The following is an 8,882-nucleotide window of genomic DNA, read 5'->3' as shown; positions in this document are numbered from 1 at the left end:
CAGAGGCGCCGCCACCTCCTGTTCTTCATCTGGAGGGCAGATCTGGAGTCCGTTTTGGGCTCCGGAGAGGGGAAATCGTCGCCATCGTCATCATCAACCTTCCTCCATTGACAATTCCATGATGCTCTTCACCGTTCGTGAGTAATCTCATCGTAGGCTTGCTGGACGGTGATGAGTTGGATGAGATCTATCATGTGATCAAGTTAGTTTTGACGGGGATTGATCCCTAGTATCCACTATGTTCTGAGATTGATGTTGCTACTACTTTGCCATGCTTAATGCTTGTCACTAGGGCCCGAGTGCCATGATTTCAGATCTGAACCTATTATGTTGTCGCCAATATATGTGTGTTTTAGATCCTATCTTGCAAGTTGTAGTCACCTACTATGTGTTATGACCCGGCAACTCCGGAGTGACAATAGCCGTAACCACTCCCGGAGATGACCATAGTATGAGGAGTTCATGTATTCACCAAGTGTTAATGCGTTGGTCCGGTTCTTTACTAAAAGGAGAACCTTAATATCCCATAGTTTCCATTAGGATCCCGCTGCCATGGGAGGGATGGACAATAGATGTCATGCAAGTTCTTTTCCCTAAGCATGTATGACTACATAAGGAATACATGCCTACATTAGATTGACGAACGGGAGCTAGTTACATATCTCTTCGTGTTATAGATGTTACATGATGAATCACATCTGTCATACTCATCCATCACCGATCCACTGCCTACGAGTCTTTTACTACTGGTCCTTGCTACGTTACTTTGCTGCTACTACTGCTGCTGCTGCTGTCACTACTGTTGTTCCTTGCTACTGATGTTCCTTGCTACTGCTGTTACTCGCTACTTTGCTGTTACTTGTTGCAAGATTTTTCTGGAGCCGTTGCCTGGGAAGAATAGTTCCCCGTCCACGTGCTATTTACTGGCACCATTTATACAACAGTTAGGAATAGTCTGCCGTCAACAGATCTTTGTCTGACACCGTTGCTATCATACTACTGTGCTACTGATACTTTGCTTGCAGACAGTAATCTTTCAGGTGTGGTTGAAAGTGACAAACTCAGCTGCTAATACTTGAGAATATTCTTTCGCTTCCCTTTGTGTCGAATCAATAAATTTGGGTTGAATACTCTACCCTCAAAAATTGTTGCGATCCCCTACACTTGTGGGTTATCACCTTTATATAGGCATGACTGGGTGGCTTGAGATGTAAGCTATAGTGGATAGCTTATATCTCAAGCTGAAGGTAGCTTGAGAGCTAGGCTATAGTGTCTTCACGCTGTGGTTGACTTGTCGTAGCTGGCCAGCTGGAGAAGCCGGACGGGGCGCAGTCGGGGAACCGTACGGGGAGCCAGCTCGAGCAGCCGGACCGGAGAGCTCGCTAACTAGGAAGCCGGCTAACATTGGAGCCGGCCAATGGGGAGCCGACCAACCTTGGAGTCGGTCAGCTGGGAGCCGGCCAACTAGGGAGTCAACCAACATTGGAGCCGGCCAACTGGGGAGCCAGCTGACTGGGAGTCGGTCAACTGGGGAGCCAGCTAACATTCGAGTCGGCCACCCTTGGAGCCGGCTAACATTCAATCCGGCCAAATAGGAGCCAGGCGGACCAGGGAGCCAGCCGGACCGGGAATCTAGTCGGACCGGGGTGTCGACCAATCTTGGAGCCGACCAACCTTGGAGCCGGCCAACTGGGAGTCGGCCGACCTTGGAGCCGGCCAACTGGAAACTGGCCAACTCGGAGCTAGCCGGACTGGGGAGCCAGTTGGAACGGGGAGCCACCTGGGTCAAGGAGCGAGCCGGACCGAGGGTCGTGGAATCAGCCAACCCTGGAGCCGGCCAACTGGGAGCCAGACGGAGTGGGGAGCCAGCCAGAGTAGCATGACCAAGGGGCGTTAGCCACCCCGATGTTTTGAAATCTTGAGTCGTCTCCTTGAGCCTACCCGGGAGAATTATCGCCCCGACATGCATGATGTGATGATGAATTCCACAACCAAACGAATCACGTGACGACAATGGAATTAAAGGGAAATCTTTTGGAGTGTTGGTTCCGGGCTGTTATAGTAGGTACACATGATTCTTCATCAACCTCGTAAGCGCACGAGTTGACGAAACAAGCTCTATAGAGCAACAAAGGCGTGCGCCACCATGGAGTGCTTACCCTCCACCCATCCTCTTTGCGCAAATACTTCGCGCATTTCTTCTACATGGCTCTCATATGGTTATGACTTATTGTCCATTACACATGTTATGCCCATATTGCCATGTTCACTTTGCATGATATGCTCATTTCTATGCCCTTGCCATGCATTTGTGACCCATGCCTTGCATTGCACATGACACTTTATTCTCGTATTTGTATGTGTATTTGCAAGCTTGGTGGAGATATTACTCGTTATTTCCATGTTTGCTTTGTGCCCCATGCCTATAATGATATATTGATCATATTGTTTTCGTGCTTACGATATGTCATGTTCATTGTCTATGCCAATGATTTGCTCACATGACATGATTGCCATGATTTCCTCTAGTATGTTGCATCTTCGCACTACTAGTTTGCACGACATGATCACTATGCTTGCTTATGTTGCATCATCGATGATTAATACTTGCTCATTTCATGCAGTTGATGACAACCATTGCCTTGCTTCGCACATGAGCGATTTTGCATATTGTCACGTGTCTCCATATGTTGCCTCTTTCTTGCTATTTCCATGCATTGAGTGCAACAATGCTTTTAATCTTGCTAATGAGATTGCCCCCATAGCTTTCTCTCATATTATTGGAGATTTTGACATTTATCACGTGAGGCATGCTTGTCTTCCTTCCTTGCACCATATGTCTAGTGTCATGAATATTGCCATTGTTGCATCATATTATTCATGTTCTTGTGCTCCTAACGGTTATGTGCAAGAGAAGAGAACCATCATGATGGATGATGAATTTGTCTACCATGCACATACATTGTTTCCTTTGTTGTTTATATGTTTAGGATGCTTCAACTACATGTCAACTTCCACATCACGTGAGTTGACCATTCGAGCTCTTGAGAGAGAGCCATGCTACTTTGAAGCGTTTCTACATCGCACTTGCTTGAGCATCGGCATTGTGACGGACGCACAAGGTCACGCTTTCGAGGTGACATCCTTCTTGACCATGGATATTGTGGCTCATCCTACTTGTGTTTCTTGTACCATGACATATATTGGTCATCTTGGACCACTTACTTGCACACATGTTAGTGATATTGCTTTTCTTCATGATTGTCACATTGCCATGCCTCATGATATATATACCTTGTGTGTTGCATCCGACTTGTGGATTGTTCGCTCTTATCATATACTTGGTTGCAACAATGTTCATTCTTCATTTTTGCCATGCCACATTGCTTGCTACATGCTTGACTTGAGTGCCTCACACATGATGACCACTTGCTCTTTCTATTGTGTTGAGTGCCACTCCATCTTCACTACACCATGTGCACATTATGCTTGGATTGTCTTGCACTTTGGATTGCTCCATGTGTTTAGACACTTCATTTTATTTGGTGTTGTGAATGATTCGTATGCCTACCATAGACCTTTTCTTGATTGCTTTGTGCATATATGCTATGATCATGAGGTAGATGCTTGTTACATAGTCACACATATTTGCATCCCTACCTCACCCTTGCATACTTGTTTCCATGATTGCATCATGTGTGCTCAATTTATATGCTTACATGGCATGCCACAATCCTTTGTCACACCATATGATATGCATGATGATAACACTTGTTCGATGATTCACCACTTGAATGCTTGGTTTTGCTCTAACGCTAACCATGTTTGTTTTTCCAAGTGTTTGTCGTATTTGCTCCTTTCGCAGAAATTACTAGACGTGAGACATTGGAGAGCGCCCATTTAGAGCTTGATGATGATCAACGCTTGGTGATCATCCACTTCTGCATGGCAACGCCATCTCCTTCCCATGGTGATTTGAATTTTGATCAGAGGACGAATCTTTCCCAAGGGGGAGGGGATGATACGGAGCATCCCACGGACATCACCATGGCAAGAGCCCCTTTGCCAAGTGACACGTGCTACATCTACTTCATACATACAAAGGTGAATCTTCTCCTTTACACGTGTCAGCTTGTGCCTTCGAGGATGATATACTACTTGACACTTCTCTCTTGTGCATGCATAGGTATTGCCGGATCTTCACAGATGATGAGGAGGAGTGCCAACACATACGTACGACTACACCATCCGCGAGGGAAGCTTGGAAGCTTGGAAGAAGAAGCAAGGACGACTTATGGAAGGCCCGGACCTTCCGGCCTCCGGCGACCAGAGCAGCTCCGAGGCACGCCAACTCTATGGATAGCCCGGACCCTGTCCGGACCTCGCCCGGAACCTCCCGGCCCCGGACCTTCTGACCTGTCCAGAACTTTCGGCCTCAGCGCACCTGAGAGTGTGCCAACTCTCTAGGTACCTCGGAACATGCCCGGACCTACCCCGAAACTTCCGGTCTGCGTGCGTGTAACCACTCGGGCCCGAAGACCATGTATCCCTCTCCCCCTCTCACTTACCCTTTCATGCCTTAGACTATAAATACTTGTCTCACACCTCCGTTTTAGGGTTAGCCAATGCATAGACATATTTTGTTGAGCTTAGCTCCATCTACTACCTCCTCCCATGGAGATGCCTCCATGTGAGAAGACTACATAGTGGATGCCAAGGCCCCTTATGAGGGAAGATCCCCTAGTGGATTCAATGCCCCATCTTCCAATGGGATTTGGGATGAACTCTACCATGTATCTTACTTTCCTTTGTTGTTCATGTACCCTTGTGGATCTTGTGTGTGGTGAGTCTAGTGGATGTGTGGTTGGTCTTGTTATTGAGTGTTTCCCTTGTGATTTCTCCTCGTTCTTCCCCGTGTTCTTGAGGAATCCCCTGCAATTTATGAAAGATTGACACCCACGGGTGTGCCCTATATCACTTTGTGTGAAGCTAGATTCACAGAAAACTTGCAGTTCAAGGCCTAGTCCACTATTCAAGTTGCTTACAAGTGTAGCATAGAGTTCTAGGTGAAAGTTCAACTTAGAGTCTTCACTGTAGTACCGGTATATAAACAAAGTTTTGGAACTAAAGGCAAATTTTGTGTGCCTCTGGGATCTGGTGGATTATTGTTGGAATTTAGTCTACTTATGGTCTAGCCCAATAGCATTTTCAGAATTCCTAATAAACCCCAGAGGCCCAGTTGGCCCATTCATGCAAGGCAAGAGGTGGGACTAAAGTTTAGTCCAATACTGCTCACCTAGTAGGAGTTAGGCACCTCCTTGTGAGGAAGGTTGTTTCTCCACATGTATGATGATGAGAACAAGAGAGACATTCATGCGCGCTCCTCCTCTGTCGCCCGCCTCGCCATGCCATGCATCTTCATGACGCACCGTGGGTTGCGGAAATGAGCGGAGCCGTTGTCTAAATTTTTGTCATGCACGACTGGTGTACAAAAGATCACTCGAAAGCTGAAAAGTTTGTTGTAATGGAGATTGAATACGAATGTTGCACCCTTCGGTTGTTGCCTGTTCATTTCGTCTTCCTCTTTTGCTTCACCTCATGTCGTAGCCTATTCGTCTCCTTCTCTTGTGTCTATAAAAGAGAGGTCGTTCCCCTCCAAAGGGACACATCAGAACATCATCTTCGTCACGCCATCGTGTTCCAAACTCTGAGTTGCTGCTAGGTTCTTCCCCATCCCGACTTACGGCGTGCACCGCAGGTCAGGACAGTAGGCCTCCGAAGCTCTGCCACTTTGAGTCCTGTACGGAAGAAGGGTGATAAGGTTTTTTGGGAGCGCTCTACGGACTACCGACTTCTTCCTCACGAACACCACGAATGGTCGCGACCACTTCTGAAACGACAACTTCTTTCCCGACGCCGACAACCTCTTCAACGACATGGCCGGTGACAACATCAACGCTAATCCCAATGCTAATGCTGAACTCAGTATGTGTTCATGTTCTTTTTTGTTTGAGATTATGTCATAATTTCTTGTTCTAGTTTCCGTTCTAAATATGTTCCATTCATACTCTCTAAATATGTTCTATTCATACTCATTACTTCAGATGTTGTTTACATACTCTCTGTCTGATTCCATGCCTCGTCTTATTTGCTATGGTAGTCATGATTTATCTACTATTTGTGTTAATAAAATTATATGATAAATTACTTATATTTCCAACAAGTATTGCACATCTAATATTTCTTGCAGGGATGCGCTACCTTTGAGAGGAAATGATTAAGAAAATTGAGAAATTGCGCATGGAGACAGGTTACGTTTCTTAGAACTTATTGTGCTTCATACAGTTACTGTTTATGGCCACACGCCATTTATTCAAAAACGATCTCCACGGTCTCAAACTTCTGCAATTTGCCTTATACTAGAAGTTAAAGCACGCACAGCAACCAATTGAGAGGAGTAAACAACCATCAGGGAATTCCGAAATTTTGGACACTATAGTATATGTGAACTCTATGAAAAGAGTATAACTAAATTTCAGATCTGCTCTTTATTTAAAAGAAAAATTCTCAAAAACCATCCATCCGGTTGTAACACTTCACATTAGAGGGGGGGTTTCACAGTACTCTATTACATTCATGTGTCCAATCACCCGAGATTCCATTTGCAGCACAATTTTCATTCTGTAGAATACATGAGGACCTGATCCCATGGATTTCATTGATTTCACTGTGATTGACCTTAAAGCACAATGAGGAGCAGCAGGCGGATTCAAAGGTTTCAGTTGAGCGAGCAACAAATTGTCCACCATGAGTGCATTAAAGCAGTAATTATGTACATAAATACATCGGGCAAAAGTGTTCCTGGTAAAAGTACATACATATCCAAATGGCTCCATTACCAGATGAACCAGAGAAAGAGTGGACCTGACTGAATCCAAGCATGGATTTTCCAGAGTAAAAATGTTAAAGAGTATTTCATCTGAAGCTACTGAAGAAAATAACACTCCACCTGAAGCAATCAAGCGACAGACCTAGGAATAGGCCAAAATAGCAACAATTACAACATGGTCATGGCATATGGTAAGGTTATAACACATCAAATCACCAACAAACCCAAAATGATCATGGTACCAATTAGGTAACCCGTGTCTTTGAACCTTGGATTAACCACATTATGATCTTCTTCATGCACTAGCTAACGCAACCAAAAATCCGAACTGATGAAAAAGGGCTAGGCAATCCACATATAGTGTAACACCCCCTCTCACGTGTGACGGGGAAGACAAGTCAACACATGTAACCGGAAGAGAGTGATGACGTGCGAAGCTCACGTATGACTCAAGAGGCCTCTACGTGGACATAAAGGGGGGCTACCAGCATTTTTTAATAAATTGCGAAAGCCCGGACTTGAACTTAAGACCTTAGCTCCGATACCATGTTAAGCTTCATGCACTAGCCAACGCAACCAAAAGTCCGAACTGATGGAAAGGGCTAGGCAATCCACATATAGTGTAACATTTGTAAACCAAATAAAACTACAAACTACTGACAGATAAAAACCTGAAGTTAAGCAAGCATGACGTAATTACACCCATTAGCGAACATAGTAGACCAGTTAATCCAATCAAACACAATGTCAATAAATTTATTTCACTCCTTACTCCTGCGACGGTCCTTCTCTTGCATCACCTGTATTAGTCATCCTATAGCCCATGCGATCAACAAGCCTCAGGTCAAACTAGTAACTAGAAAGCTAAAACAACAATTCCGGAAGAAAATAATATCACATTACATATCAGCAGTATTTAAATAATCGCTGTTTTGTTCATTCACAATAATGGAACGAAGATATATACAGATATCAATGACAACAATCAACTGTAACTTATTTCAAACTCCCCATACAACTCAGAGACGATGTACTACAACTCAGAGACGATGTACTAGACATCAGTCACTGGGAGTATCTTGCCATGATGACTTAACCAGAGATACAATGTCAATCAATCAAGCGACACACATATTATATAAAGGCATCAGATAAAAATTCAGCAAACTATATCATGTTCAACAATTATTCAGAAAAAAGAACTCACATATATAAGAAGTCTATGTAAATAACTGCTGTTTTGTTCATGCAACTGATTATTTTGGGGAGTTTGGCCATATAACATTCCAGGTTTCTTACTATTGCGTTGGCGAAGTGACTAGTTACAAGATCTGCCATCTTTTGACACAAAGAAAAGGTTGATTTAAGTCTAAAATCCTAAATTTAATGGTAAATGCAGGCAAACCATATTGATGTCAATGAAAGTAACCAGCTGAAACCTATTTCAAACTTGCTCAGCATGTCAAATCCAATGCAATCGAAGGCTACTTTATTAGACAATCGCAGTCACCATGACTTGACCAACGTTATAATGGAAATGCATCAGGCAACAAACATGGTGAATATGTAACCCATATGTAATCTAAAAGTATCAAGAAATTCTAAAGCAAATTGTGTATCTTGTCGTCATCGTAGTCACCAGGAGTAGTTCGAGAGATACAATGTCAATGCATCAAACACAAAGATGATGAGTATGTAACCTACTCCCTCCATTCCTAAATATATGTCTTTGTAGAGATTTCACTAGGGACTACATACGAAGAAAAATGAATGAATCCATACTCTAAAGTATGTCTATCAGGGACGTAGCTGCCTTGTAGGCATTGGGGTCAATTGACCCCAATGATATTAGTAAATCTTTCATTAATTCATTACTAAACACTATTTATTTATTAAGATAATTCCGGTATTATAGACATGACCCCAGTAAATATTTTTTCTAGCTTCGTCCCTGATGTCTATGTAGTGGATTTTCTAAAAAGACTTACAGAGG

This window comes from Hordeum vulgare, chromosome 2H (assembly GCF_904849725.1).
Source record: "Hordeum vulgare subsp. vulgare chromosome 2H, MorexV3_pseudomolecules_assembly, whole genome shotgun sequence".
NCBI classification, from domain to species: Eukaryota; Viridiplantae; Streptophyta; class Magnoliopsida; order Poales; family Poaceae; genus Hordeum; species Hordeum vulgare.
The sequence above is the reverse complement of the archived record's forward strand: the minus strand, read 5'-3'. Positions refer to the sequence as shown.